Here is a 16563-nt window from a genome sequence, read left to right on the forward strand (position 1 = left end):
AGTACAATCGTGAGTCCCAGATATTTCGCATCGAGTTGAATGTTGCTCCAGCCATTCCCATTCGGGTAGCGAGCTCTTTCTGCAAAATGCCATCTCCCGTGATGTGTACCCCCAGGTACTTGAAGCTGTCGATGCTTTCGATGTTTTGTCCATCGCTAATCAGAGGGAAATCTGAATCAGGACAGGTGCTAAACATACAATCAATAGGTACCATTAATTTTACCTCGAACACCATTTGAAAAACGCTATTTTAGAGTATCATACTGTCTTTAACCTTAGCGATAGGTGGGGATGGGGGGTGCCAAAAATCCTGGCTTGGGGTCCCCCTTCAGGATGTGGGGTCCATGTTCTTGTGTATAGGTACATTGTTTTACGTGGAATACTGAGAAGACCTTTGGTGTGCCGTGGGTGAGAAAAGATTGCGGATCTACAGCATGTGAGCATACCTAATCTCCATACAAAATAGACGTCATATAATTTCACTGGATAATTCATAAAATAACTCATTACGCGCAACAACTCTTACGTTGTTAGACAGAACGACCTCGGTTCGTCCCATTCACAAAAACTTAAATACTCCAAAGTTGTGTTTAAAATTTTTCAGACAGCTCTCAAAAAAATCACCGCGGGAGGGAGTAACGAGACGTTAATCGGGAATAGGAAAAAAACGACGCAGCATATGTTTTTGACTAGGCGACGTCCGGACGCCGATCGCGGTAATTTTGCGACGTCGGATTCACGAACTTTACAGAAATAAACGGCGCGCCGGGACGCCCGGGCAGTAACCGAACGTCCACAGATCACATCTACTCGACATCTTCAACTTTTATTTCGATATACAACGTAACCTAACAAATCCCAGTTCGCCTCTAACTGCATACCTCATTTAAATAAGTTCACCTGTGAGTTGTGATACTGCATTACAAAAGGAAATCTCTCTCAAACTTTATATAATAGTGGATAGGTTTATTGAATAATATAAAAATGAAAGTGAATTAATAATGATAACATGATTATGATTAAAATATGTTTAAAACAATCGTGTAGTTTTGTATCGAACACACTATTTTCAGTGGGTGTATAATAATTATCTTAGATAGGAAATTTTAAATTATATTTTTGATTAATGGTGATGAGAGCTTTTCCCTGGCAATTCTACAAGTGACGTGAATGACCCAATCTTTGGAGAACACTTTCTGTGTGAATTTTATTTGTGGAAATTGTATCGAGTGTAAAAACTGTGGATTAATCATTGGAAGTGCTGATCACTTATCTCCTCTCATGTAAGTATGTAACCTTTCATACGCGAAACAAATAGGTAAGAGGTAGGTGCATATTAACACTCAAAATAACAAAAAATATTTGAGTTGTTTCCAAGATCACTGACGTCGAAATAACGTAATAAAGTATTCAAGTTATGCGAACTTGAGTGTTAAATACCGCTTTGATACGTACACGTCTATAAAATATTTATTATGATTAGTCCATTGAGATTAAACTGTCTACCACAGGACATACAACCGATTGAGTAAATTATTTATTAATTATTATTATCGACAATTTTATTATTTAATACAAGTGAGTAACCTACTAATTAGGAACTTAAACACAGCAATACATTAATAAATGCTACGATAGACATATTAATTATGCACTGGTAAATATTACTACCAATTAGCTACTACATAATATTATTGCATTACAAAAAAATAGACAGGTACCTAAAACCTATATTGTTTTGATATTGACGTGTTAGACTGTTAGAGCAAATAGAGTGTCTAACTTTTATCGAAGTAAGTTAGTTAATTTTCTAAGATTATTATTCTATGGATATGGCTGATAATCTCGTTAGTTGGTAAAGTAATACATAGGTAATCAAAATGATGGTTTACAGACATCTATAGAATATTTGACATAATCATACATTTGAATGGTGCGTACCAGCACCTGCCTCGAGACTTTTTTCGATTCATGAGATTGATTTTTTGTATCCAATTGGAGATTCTAATCGAATGCATTTGGAATCGAGTAAAACGCGTTTGAACTGCTGTGCCGTGTGTATTCGCCCGTAAATGTATGTACTGTAGTACACTTCAGTACATTATGTCCTGAGAATGGTCTCTACAACGAGCTTGAATCATTGAGGGAAAAAGGTAAAAGAACAAGTGGTGACAACCCAAAAATCTATTACGACAACGAACAACCGTGAAAGTCTCAAACATAATAAGATATAAGTATGTACCTAAAATATACCAGTTTCGAGGTGTGTGTGAAAACGATTTAAATTTTAAATACAAAAATTAACTTTAGTAGGTACTGATAGCAATGCATACCAGCTCATCTATTCTTTACACAAGACTGCTATCAGCAGCTATCGAGGGTAGTTTTTCATATGTTTGTATCGAAGTACTATAATTGTTATAATAAGTTAGCCGTCTTAACAGTCAAAAATGTCTCTCGCTCTAAAAGTTACCACACCCAAGAGAGGTGGTGTTTTAACATAGCACTGTGTATTGTAATGCTAATACTTCGATACTGAAATATGAAAAACTACCCTCGATAGCTGCCAACAGCGGCCGATAGCAGTCGTATGTATAGAATAGATGCACAGGTGGCCTTATAGTAAAACGATTGGATCAATTGGGTCGATTGCTCCATGGAAAAAAACAAGATAATGCAACTACCCGAGACGAATTTTAAATTTTATGTGTTTTTAATTTTATCAAATATTAAATTGTAAGATATTTTAAACGTGGGGTACCTGTAATATAATTTTGAAAAAATCGATAAAATAAAAACGCTCCATGTATGTCGTTTAAGCCAATTTACGCCGAATTTACAACAGCTCGATTAAGGTAGGGGTCGAATCCGAGAAGTAGTCGCCAAATATTTTGCGCACAATGATAACAAAATCGAAAGACGTATCTACTTCGTCTACTATAACGAATACATGTGGAAAATTCATAGAAAAGTTTTGCAGTATTTAGAACCTCGATTCGATCATTATGTCAAACATAGGGTTTTTGCTTAAATTTCTAAAACCGTTAGCCCGTAGAGCTAGGGGTCTCGCCCAGTGCTTCAATCGGGCCTCGCGCTTGCTAGGACCGGCTCTGTACATCCTATCGGACACTTTTAGATTAGTTGAATTTGTTATTATACTTTGTAACTCCTCGCTGATGACTAATGATTCAATGAATGACAGTAATGACTTTTTAAAATTAGAACACGTAAATATTGTCCTGTCGGTCATTGGCTATTCAAATGTTAAAATCACACGATCCATTTTTATTTTAGATCCATCGTCTGTATATCGGAAAAACATACAAATTTACTCAAAATTTGGAAAAAGTAATCTCTTGCAGAAATCTTAGACATCGGTAGGTACCTATATTCATTTTATTTTTTGCATTTCCTTAATTTATAATGATAGGTACTACTGTACGACAACATTATTTCGGCGACAACAGGAAGTCGCTCTTATCGCGTATAGAATATTTCACAGTGTTGTCATTTTTTGAGAAAACATATCCCGCGAAATTAGGTTTTAAGTTTATATCAATTCTATTCTCAGTAAGTTTATAAGTACATTAATTTATAAGTCTAATTATTGTTCAATAAATATCAATAGAATTTTTTGTTTCAAATAATTTCACCTCTTAATTATTACTATTATATTAGGTTAATTAATACAGCGTAATTATTGAATTTGGAAGGAAATGTATCATTGAACCCACATTAACTGATAATATTGCTGCAGGTATTTATTAATTAAATAACTAGAACACAAATTATGAGTAAAAAAGTAGAAGTGAAAGATATAACATATTCAATATTATATTGATGACCCAATCACATGTTTTATAATTTACAAATGATGTCTTTATATCGTATTTTTAGTAAAATTGTTGTAGAAACACATACTGTGAAAATAATTTTCTATAAATTAAATTATATCCACCTTACATAAATTTTAAAACAATATGTACCTACTTATCGGTTTAAAAATTAGGAAAATAATTAGGAAAAAATAGGACAATTCATTAACTTTACTAACTAATGATCATTTATACTTAATTATTATACGTCTAAGAATATTAATAAAATAGATTACGATACACATAACTTTATAATATACAAACATAATTTCCAGTATTTGGGGAAATATTTCTAGTATTACAACACTGAATTTTGACATACCTGACATGACAGGAACCCGTAAAATGGGCTTGTTGAAAGTATTGTATAAGCTCGCCTTTTAAATACGACTCTTTTTCTTCTTCGCAATAAATCAAAAGTTTACTGATAATAATTCGAATATCATTTTGTATTGTTTTAGACATCTTTTGAATATAAAAAGCTTCAAATTACGTAAATTGATAGATGCGTCCAATACGAAGTGTCAAAAATGTAATGAAAAATTTGGGGGCGTTCCTAATTTGAAACCGGAAATTCGATTAGGTGTACGTAGTTCACAGATTTGCCACGTAGCCAAGATGAAGTTGCCGGACAATACTTTGGGATACTTATTTACTTCATTAAGCTGGCACTACATACTATTCAGGTCTATGGCCGACTGCACAACCGTCTTTCCTATCCCCACAGACTCTCTGACGTTATCTGCCCATCCCCCCCGGGGATGGCCGAGGGGTTCCTTCATAAACTTTTTGGAGACCTCTATATCCATGGCATCGAACAAGTGAGTCTTCGCGCTCTCAAGACATTAACGACGTTGGACTTATGCACCACGGTTAGTTTTCTTTAACCGGTTCAAGTACCTATTCGAATACTTAAATAATCTTCTCTTGTTTCTCCGTTGCTCCAGGCTTCACATCCATACAGAGAGATTGGTTTCACGGACACGATTTGCCTATATCTGGAGTTTTGTATTTTTGAACAATGGCTTGAACCTGAATAGACTCTTCCGTGCGACGATAGCTATATTCCCACTCTTCAGTCTGCCGGCGAGTTCTAGGTTCATCTCGTTCACTTGGAAGACGTCGGTCCCCAAATAATTTAAAACAGTAATGCTCTCGAACATTAAAATGCTTCCTGGGTGTTTAATCTTCTTCTTAAATACTTGATCTCCTCAATGGTAATCTTTAGATTTATTCGTTTATTATAGCTGTGTATAATATATCTATTGTGTTGTGTATGTCATGTGTTTTTTTTTTGTTACCGAAATTGAGTTATTATACAAGAGATGCCCGTCTGCATTCGTACCTCTATACTTTATACTGTAAAAAATTGTGTTTATCTAATTATCGTATTTTACAAGATATTGTCTTATCCAAATAAAATCAATTATTACTATTATTAGTAGATATCTCTTCTCTCTTTCAACCTGTCACGGCCCAGCATTGGGGCATAGGGCAAGCACAAGTTCGCGCCAGTTCCCTCGGTCCATCGCCAACTCTTGTGCCTCCCGCCATGACGGAACTGCAGCACGTAAGTCGCTTTTGTAGCACCGCTGCAGGATGACGAAGGGCCGGCCACGGCGACGGAAGCCCTGAGGCTGTGCCATAAGGGTACAAAGTGTCGCACCATAGAGGTATTAAATTAAAAGAGGGGCAAGGAATCGGCTTTCTCATACAGCTCAATGAAGCAGGCCAACAATAGCCGACAACTTACAAGAAATAGCGACGCGATTAAATAAAAATCTGGACATCACTGAGGATTTACTTTGGTCATTATAACGTACCCATATAATATAATGTTAACGTTCAAATTTTGCCACAAATTGATTACCAGCCCGCCTCACCATACTAGCCTGCTTCACCATACTTTCATAATTATAACCTGCCGCCCCTAGTGTCGCACTCTTTGGTGGCATCCGGAACACGTGTCCCAGCCACGTAATTACCTCAATCACCGAAGGCTCCTGTGTCCGCTCACGAGGTCGGGTGTTTGTTACGCGGTCGTACCAATGTACCCTTAAGATTCGGATAAGACATCGATTCTCAAAGCTCAAAAGGATTCGCATGCTCTGCATTCAACCAACTTGGAGTTGCATGGAGGTCAAGGCTGTATTCTGTGAGGACCAAGTGACGTTTGTGCTACCTGTGCTCCTGTACGTATGGCTGTGAGACATGGCATCTTACTGAGTTTCAAGGATCTCGGCTTTTGAGCTTTGGGCTTAGTAGATATAATAATGTAATATATTTCTCATTCGCTTTTTTCGAAAATTCGCAAATTTGACGTTCTCACAGATATAGTATATAACATAATTATGTACTTACACTAATCGATAGATAATAGTGTTATGTATATGAACATGTCAATTGTATTTTGTTATTGCCACCGTTTTAGTCACATCAATTAATAGTTCTAGTGCAGACGAACCCACCTACATTACAATCAAGTGCCAAAAACCAACAACTTGTAAATACATTATTTTTATAAATATATTATAATCATTAGCACACAATGGCATTGTAATAGATATCAACACCTACCTACTCACAATTAAATTGTTTTTACGATTCATCAATCATACGCTCTAGGTTTTTGCATCGAAATTATTTAATAAACTATTTCTTCCATTCAACGAATAATTCACAAGATTTGATTGTGACATTATTCATATTGAAATACTAGGAAATCTTTTTTTTCTACGTATTTAATGTGTTTTAAAATTATGTATATTCAAATTTATTTGTTTAACAACACCGATTAGTAGGTGGGTAGTGTAGATACTTACTGTTTGTGTGTACATTAATAGAATAGTTATATTATAATTCCTACATTTCTTTAAGGCGGGACATGCTCAGCGTAGGTCAAAATGGCGCTTTTGTTCTATTTTCAAAGCATGATCCTGGACATACCTTAAACGTTGTAGATAATCTATTTATATAATTTTGAAGCCTTATTATCCTTCATATTTATTTTAAACATTTGATGACTGCATAAAGTATTTTTATTACATAAAATAGTATTCTTTTAAACCTCTCGCTCTAATGTTTTAGAATATAGTCATATTTCGGTACATAACTGTGCAGTGGTGTTAAGATTTTTTACATTTATTAATTTTAAACGCATTTATAAAATCATTAGTATAACTTCATCATCATCATCATCATCAGCCTGAATCTATCCACTGCTGGATGAAGGCCTCTTCAAGTTGCTTCCACTTCTCTCGGTCCTGTGCATTGCGTTGCCACGTACTTCCGCAGAACTTTATCATTTCATCGATCCAGCGGCCTCTAGGTCTACCTTGTGGACGTTTTGTACTTCTTGGATACCACTGGATGACTAGATTTGTCCAACGATTGTCTCTTCTTCGAGCTATGTGTCCAGCCCATCTCCATTTAAGGCTTTTAATAAACTCTATTACATCGCAAACCCTTGTCTGCTTCCTTATCCACTCATTCCTCTTTTTGTCCTTTCGCGTTATGCCCAGCATGCACCTCTCCATACCACGTTGTGCTACTCTAAGTTTCTGGATCTCTCTTTTACTTAGGGTCCATGTTTCACACGCATATGTCATCACGGGAAGCACACACTGGTTGAACACTTTGCGCTTTAGGCACAGTGGAAGGTCACTTTTGAAGACATTATTCAGGCGGCCAAAAGCACTCCAGCCTAGCTTTACTCTGCGAACAATTTCATCAAATATACATCCATCTATAGATACTTGTTGTCCCAGATAGATGTAGCTTTTCACCTGTTCGAGCTGAGTGCCATTGATGAGGATCTCTTTTTGGCCTGCAAAGCAGTTGAACATGACTTTCGTCTTTGTTACATTTATTTTCAAACCTACTTTGTCGCTTACTTCAGCGAGTTCCTGCATTCTGCTTTGGAGGTCTTCTGAGTCTTGCGAGAAAATTACTATGTCATCGGCAAAGCGCAGATGATTCAGGTATTCTCCATTTATGGGGATCCCTTTGTCATTCCAGTCAAGTTGCCTGAATAAGTCTTCAAGGGTAGCTGTAAATAGTTTAGTTGAGATTGTATCACCTTGTCGGACTCCTTTGCTGATAGGAAATCTGCGCGATGGTTTATGGAGATTTACAGATGCTGTTGCGCTACTGTATATATTATTGAAAATATTTATATAGCGTCCAGGGATTCCTTGTTTTCTGAGTGCGTCGAGTATTGAACATTTCTTTATTGAATCAAACGCCTTCTCATAGTCTATAAAACCCATGCATAGTGGCAGTTTGTATTCCTGGTACCGCTCTATGATTTCTCTGACGACTTGGATATGGTCCATAGTGCTGTATCCTCCTCTAAATCCGGCTTGTTCTCTCGGTTGGTGCTCGTCTAGTACATTTTGCAGACGGTTTGAGAGAATTTTTGTGAACGTCTTGTAGAGAATAGGGAGTAGACTTATTGGACGATAATTTGCTAGGTCTTCTCTGTCACCTTTTTTGTGAAGAATGACAATGCTGGCATTTTTCCATACCTCTGGGACATCCTCTTTGCATATGCAGGCTGTGAACAATTGTGCAAGTACATCCTTCCACATCATCCTAGTACATCATTTGCATCCTTTCCTGCTTTTTTGAGGATATCTATCGTTAAACCGTCTTCCCCGGGGGCTTTCCCACTTTTCATGTAATTTAAAGCATGGGTTACTTCCCAGGATGTAATTTCGGGAGTATGGTCTTCCGAATTTCCATTTCTCTGAAGATCTAAGTCTATAGTCGTATTGTCAGTGTCATCACTGTAGAGATCGCTGTAGAACTCTTCAACTCGGCTTAACAAGTGTTCCCAATTTCTGACGATAGAACCATATTTTGCTTTTAGTGCTGTGATTTGACGTTTTCCTATCGACAAGCATTGCTTGTTTTTGTTTAAACTTCTGCCTGCTTTCACAATTGCTTGTATGAGGTTTACATTGAATTTACGAAGGTCTTCTCTAATCTTCCTTCGGAGGGTTTTGCAAAGTGATGAAAACTCCATATCGTTTTGTGCCTGTCTATCGCTCTTGGTTTTCCTTCTCTGCTCCATAAGATTCAATGTTGCCTTCGAAAGCTTGGTGGAAGTTGTAACTTCTGAGCTTTTTACGCCTGTTTTTTCTGCACATTGTAGAATAATATTCGTTATATCCTCCGCGTTGGATAGGGAAACGGTTTCGTTCTCATCTAAGAAAGCCGATAGTGCATTTTTGAGTTCATTTTGGAATTCATTATTGTTCTGCAGGTATACGCGAGCATTTGACTTCTTCTGCAGTTTGGATCTTTCTGATTTGACGTTCAATCTTATCTTACATCTCACCATCCGGTGATCACTGCCGGTGTTAAACTGATTGATCACCTTACAGTTTAAAAATGTATATTTTCTGTCAGTGAGGATGTAATCGATTTCGCTGGTCCTTCCTGTCGGGCTTCTCCACGTCCATTTACGTGTAGGTTTATGTTGAAAAAAGGAATTCATGATGTGAAGATTGTTGGTTTCAGCAAACTCCACAAGCATGTCCCCTCTACCATCCCTTGAGCCATGTCCGAAATGTTCGACCGCTACGTCATCTCTTTGGTATGATCCAATACGTGCATTGAAATCTCCCATTATGATGTTGAAGTGGCATTTACTTTTATTTTTCAAGGATGTTATTTCCTCGTAAAACTCTTCCACTTTTTCATCAGGATAGCTCTGTGTCGGAGCATATACTTGCAAAATCTGAATCCGGTACCTAGCTTTGATTTTAAGTATCACGCTTGCGACCCTGTCAGAAATGCAGTTGAACTCGACTATGCGGTCCCTCCAGGCTTTGTTGACAACAAATCCAACACCGCTCGTGCGTCCTTCATCGGTTCCTTTGGAGTACAGTACATGTCCGCTTTGTAAAGTAATAATACTCTCACCGTTACGCCTTACTTCGCTGAGTCCGACAACATCCCAGTGGATATTCCGGAGCTCTTCTTGAAACTCTACAAGTTTGGCATCGCTGGACAATGTTCTTGCGTTATATGTAACTTTTGACGAGATAATTTTAGTAAAATATTTACGATAAAAAATTCTATTTACCGTTTGTATGTACATTAATAGAATAGTTTTATTATAATTCATGTAATAAATATTATAATTAATGAAAAAAGTATAAATAGATTATCTACAACGTTTAAGGTATGTCCAGGATCATGCTTTGAAAATAGAAAAAAAGTTCCATTTTGACCCACGCTGAGCACGTCCGCCCTTAACCTAAAAATTAATCGCATTATTTGTCTGAAAATAAATGCCTCCCAAATAAAGGTTAGGTACGACTGTGGTTCCGTCTTTCATATTATTTATTGCATTCAATTCCTAATAGTCTAGAAACTAATCAGCTGTTTTTTTTTAATATAATTTAAAAGAGTTATTTTTAATGACGAATTATTCCGTCTTTCTGCCAAACTGGTGACTCAACAATAGTCATACCAAAATAATAATATATTAGTATACTATAATATTATGTACATTGTGAGTTGACGTTTTTTCATGTGACGCGCCGTAGAAGAAAATAGCTATGATTATAATAATATGACGTATTGATGTGTATAATTGTCTTGTAGAATATGTAGTAAAAATAAATAGTAAAAATACAATGTAGCTACGATGTAATGCAGCAAATAGAAGATTGGGTAAGTACATGATTAAGCTTACTGTAATTATTTTTTTCCTGTCCGGGAGAAAATAAAATAAACGAAAAAATTTAGAATTATTTTTCGAATAAAAATCACTAAATTTAAATTAAAAACAATAATGTATGATCTAAATAAGACATTATTTATTAGATTTTAAGCATTCACAAAATCGAAAAACTTCGATATTATTTTAGAATTGCAATAAAACGTTTTGAAACTTATAGGTACTTATCATTATAATATTAAATAAACAATATGTCAAAAACTAAACAATTTTTAACAGCGTTTTTTTTTTGCACTATCTGCTGATGATTAACAATATAACAGTGAGAAAAATCCACACATTTTATTTTGTGATATGGTGTGACACCTCTATAAAAGCTAGTAATCTTTCCTAAATTTATGTGCACTCTATATAGTTTTAAAAACATAGAATATATAGCATTTAGGGCTTAAATTACCAGTGTCTTGCATGTGGATCAGAGAATACGTATATAATAATATTATAAATCGGGACAAAATGACAAACCGGCCGGGAACCTATCGTGAAACCGGGACAACCCCGATCAAATCAGGATGAAGGGTAAGCGTATATGAGTATAAATCGTGTGTTTATTCTATATACTGGGTAAAACTTCCATTTATATTCTGTTACTTTTTTATTCATATAGGTACCAAAACATATTATTATGGGTTTATCGAAAAAAATAATTCAAATTGTCACTCTTTTCTAACGCTGATAACAAGTCAGTTATGCCAGATGAAGTAATTTTTATAATTCCATTGATTTTAGATAAATTGAATATTAAAATAAATCTTAACTGCCAGGATACTGGATAGTAAGTGTAGCAAGTTGAGCATGCCTCAATATCGATAGAAATTAGTGGCGAAGGGTGACTTTTGGAAAGAGGTAGGCTGTGGAGATCAGAGAAAAAGAGCATACTTGTCAGGTATACTTACGGGAGATAGAAGATAATACTTACCTACGATATTACTACTGATGAATAGGTGCACACTAAAATGACAACGACACACTAAATCATTTCATAACCGCCAGTTAAAAACGAATATTTGTCATATATATTGTTGTGATAATATCTAATATAAGTGTTTTTGCTGTGTGAAAATCTAAATGAACCCTTGACCTTCCAGCTTTGATAACATATGTTTTTTTAACAAACGTCAAACTTGAGAATGATATTCTTAAAATTTGGTCTGTCGTACTTATAACAATTTTCAAAATCAATCGGAAAACTAGACATTTAATAAATATATTTAAAGCACTGACAAATGAATTAAGGTACAAAATAAAATAATCTATCCACATTCAGAACACAATAAATCACTGAATTTTGTCTAACAAAATAAAACTTTACCACCGTGTTTGGAACAACAATCTGACTGAATTAAAATGATATAATTTATGTTTGTCTATGATTGAACTAATCTAAATAATAAGCACGAGATACAATTATTTGTTATTTTTAAAAACAATTAATAATTATATCTGATTGAACCCAATAGACATTATTTTTTTTAAATCTTCTTATTTATTTATTATTTGCTTAAGGTTCAAATAGACTATATGACGATCGGGCACATATATGCTAAAAGCGTTTTAGTGTCTATGACCAAATCTATGCCATTCCTACATTTATACATACATATTGTATGACAGCTATGACATCGTATTTACACTCTGTGACACCCTGTGACACAGGACGCCAACATAAGAAACGGGTTTTTCGACATATATATGACCGATCGTCATAGAGTGTATTTGAAGCATTAAAGCGGTAGGCATAGACAAGAAAATTTGCATAAAGAGTTATAAGCGGTGTCTCAAGCGCTTACCAAACGAGACAAAATTTGTAGACTTGCCTGAAGAGATGAATCATAAGTATAGAAAACAATAATTTTCGATTATGATGTCATTCAAAGAACAAAAACAGATGACGCTACTCGCGTGTAATTTTTTGTTTGATTCTAAACTTGACTAATAATCAGTCGCCATTGTAAATTCAAATTCTGACCATAGATGACTCAATATTTTAAAATATTCCTCATTTTATTAATGTATTTAAATTTGAAATAAATACTTGAAGATATAGTTTTCTTGAAGGTAGGCTTTAAATAATCGCTTAGTATGGAGCCTTCGCCACTGGTAGAAATACATTTAAACTAGTCCGAATTTGTAGTACCTACCCACTTGACAACATTTTTATAATTATTATAATGTATCAGGATGTTATACTAAACGAAATTGGACTATAAAAAGAAGGATTTCTTCTACATATTTGGTTATAGCTAATACCCGGATGTCAAATAATGTCACATTAAGACGTATTTATTATGATCTTCAGATTCAAACACAAATTTAAACTAAAAGAATTATAAAGATGCCATGGAAAGGACACGGTACGATAGTGTTATCCAAACTATTCAATTTAACTGAATAATTATTGATATTATATTAATAAGACCAATAAAATAATTTGATATCTGCGTTCGGAATTGAAACCTTAGCATAAGGCACATTCCACACACCAAATCATCGTCAGCAGCATAATTTGAAAGTCACATAATATTATGTTTTGTATAACGGACATTTTAAATGTAAAATGAAATCCAATAATTACCAAATGAATAACCCATTTACTAAAAAATATATAAGTACCTTATTACACCTCCACACCCTTTTGGTCTTATAACGTGTGGTAATATACGAAAATCGCCATTCAATATTCTGTTCGGAGCGTTCCAGAATGAGCTTGCCTAGACCTTGTTAGTGTTAGATCTAGACCTTAGTCTACATCAATCCTATCAGTACCAACTTCAGTCGAAAAGGCCCGACGGCGAAATCGTTTTTTTCACGATCCTCAGTCATGATTCGTCAATATGGTGAGAAGTGAAAGCCACGATCACTTCTAGGGTTGGCATCATGACGTCTTTTCGTGTACCTATACAGACTATTGTCACAAGTATACGAATCACAAAAGATACTCTGTCCCTCAGATTATGCATTCTCAAATCAATTCGGCACTTGGACTAACTACTATTATTCATAATAATACTAGTTCGCAACCAATTTTAAAATGATATCAGCTGTTGAAATAGTTGTAGTATAAATAATATTAAAATACGCTTGAGATAATAATTTCGCCAAAAATGTATACGAATCAGACGTCTGTGCACACTCAATACATTTCCAAGCGGTTCATATTGGTTTTATTACAAATTTGACAGGTAACATATCGAAGCAGTCTCCGAATGTTGTGAAAACATGCAAATGATACATAAAATAATCAAACAAAGGAATTTAAAGTCTGAGAATTTTGGCACGCGTTCAAGATATTTCTAAAAAATGTACAGCAATAATTATTGTGATACGAAGTCCAGATAATGAAGACTACAAGCACCAGATATCTGCGATAATTTAATATGATCCAAATTCAGGACCAGATTTACGCCTGAAACGACGAAACATTATTAAAAAACAATGTTTTTCTTTTCATATTACTCTGCTTGTTTTTTATTTGAGAAGAAATCATTGTTTTATCAATATCTTGACCGATACGGTGGTACGGAAATATGTTTTGATACGTGATTATGTGCAAATTGACATTTCGCTTTGGCAATTTTATTCATCGCAATTATACTTAGAAATAGAGCTCCCAATTCCCATCTAGAAGTTCGTACATTTACTAATTTTTTGACATTTGAACATTATTTTGAATGAATTCATAAACTTGCACAAAACTCTTTCCACCTTTCTTCCACTAACCGACTAACCAACCGAATATCTATAGGTTCTTTTTATTGTGCCATCCCCTAGCGGAGGTTGGCCACCATCAAGGCGATGCTATCTTTGTCATCTGCTACCCGTACAAGTTCAGTGGAGCTGCACTCGTACCAATCACGGAGGTTCTTAAGCCACGAAATGCGGCCCCGTCCTCTGCTACGCTTCCCATTGATCTTTCCTTGAATGACAAGTTGGGGAATGCTGTATTTTTGTCCTCTCATAATGTGGCCGAGGTACTGTATTTTCCTGGTTTTGATACTACGTAGAACTTCTCGGTCCTTCCCCATTCGATTGAGAACTTCAACATTTGTCACCCGGTCAGTCCAATGAATTTTGAGGATGCGTCTATACAGCCACATCTCGAAAGCTTCAAGTCTCCGTGACATCTATAGGTACCTATGCAGAATAATGGATTACGAGATCTTTGCAGTTTCCTAAGTAAATTGTAAATATCGTTATATGGAGAGCTTTTTCCATTTATTTCCTCACACAAACAATGAATAATTATTATTGTTACACTCATTTCTTCCCCACGTGCAGAATATTCTGTTTCCAGTTCACCTCATTCGTAATAAAATTATGATTAAAAATTATGATCTATCTATCTACTTCAGTACTTCATCGAAACAATCTAGATTTTTTCTCGATATCAACAGCTGATCTAGACAATAAGCCCATGAAAGTGGGTGAAACTGACCTTCATCTTTGTCAAACTACGTGGATAAGACATGACGTATCTGGGTCATTTTAATTTAAGAAATTAAAAAAAAATAATTAAGAAATAATCCGTACTTAGGTACATAATCGTGTTGTATTGATACAGGTACAGTCAAGGCCCCCACAAGGGGGGGAGGCTGACAGGGCTCTAGCCTGGGGGCCCAGGCTTAGGAGGGGCCCGGCGTGGCAGGTCAACCAGTTAAGCGAGATATACACAGACCACAAATTTGCTGTAATAGGAAAAAAATTGCTATTACACGGATAAAATTTTATTTTATAATTACTTTTAATGTGTTTCCTGACTAATAAAAATGACTATTTATCCAACATGGCATATTGTTACTTAGCTATCACAAAAGGGGGTCGCGATCAGAGCTTCAATATATGACGCTGAGTGCCGACAATTCAAGCGGATCTATTTAAAAATACCAAAAATCGCTAAAAATATACATTTTACCCTTTATTTTACACGGAACCGGCGGAACAGCGGGTACGTCGTTTGGAAACACTACTGTAGAACACCACACTGCCCTTAACCTTAGCAATAGATTGGGAGGCCCGCTTCAGGATGTGGGGGCTATGGATACAGTGTATACATAAATAAATAACAATGTATATATGCAGAGATGGGGATTTTTTAAAGATACCAATGCTTATCTTATAATTCTATAATATGTATGCATGTATTAGTTGTTACAATATATTTTCCAAAGGGTTTAAATAAAAAAGACGATATCGTACGTCCATATTCTCTCAAAATTTACGTAAATATAGTACCTACTATATTATTATAAAGATTCTATTACAAAATGTTCTAGTCTATTGAAAAATATATTCTCAATTAGTTTTTTTTTTTTTTTTATACATACGATGAACATTACAAATTATAATTTTAAGACGTTCACAACATGACATTTAAAAAACATATAACACTAAAACAGCGTAAAGACATTCAAACAGTGTAAAGAAGAGAGAAATACCTATAACATACAGTATCACAAAAAACGGTATGAAAAGTAAATAGGTACAAAATTATAAACATTATGAAGCATGTAAGCACACCGAATTAGTTGAGTGGACCCCATTTTAACAATTTATAAAACAACGCCCACCTATACTCATCCTCACGTAGGTGGAATATGTCAACATCCGAAGCGATTTGCTTGAACAGAGTTATTGCCCTCCCAATTAACATCACCAATGGCAGGTTAGTTCTACACCTTGGGAGAACAAACAACTGATGCTCCCGATTTCTAAGATAGTTATCAGGAACACATAAGTCAATACCACCAAGAATGACAGAGTTCTCATTTACACCACGTATACATACCTAAGTCGAAAAAATACATGGCCAAATATGAATGTCATTTAAACTACAGTATGTAAGCATACCTTACAAAAATCCAGTTGGATAAAACCACGGATAGTATCCATATAACCTCAAATACAGAAAACTCAAAAATTTCTTTTGAACTCGCTCCA

General features: G+C 35.2%; 1 protein-coding gene across 1 annotated transcript in view; it reads left to right on the forward strand.

Moving 5' to 3' along the window:
- The first annotated feature begins 672 nt into the window (after positions 1–672).
- Positions 673–16563, forward strand: part of LOC147063165 (uncharacterized) — a 41372-nt gene continuing 25481 nt past the window's right edge. The window contains exon 1 of the mRNA XM_085959500.1: positions 673–1283. The gene's annotated coding sequence lies outside the window, so the exon portion shown is untranslated. The remainder of the gene's footprint in view (positions 1284–16563) is intronic.

This window comes from Rhyacophila brunnea, unplaced genomic scaffold (genome assembly GCF_057557595.1).
Source record: "Rhyacophila brunnea isolate RB1 unplaced genomic scaffold, BYU_Rbru_1.0 scaffold_9, whole genome shotgun sequence".
Classification (NCBI taxonomy): domain Eukaryota; kingdom Metazoa; phylum Arthropoda; class Insecta; order Trichoptera; family Rhyacophilidae; genus Rhyacophila; species Rhyacophila brunnea.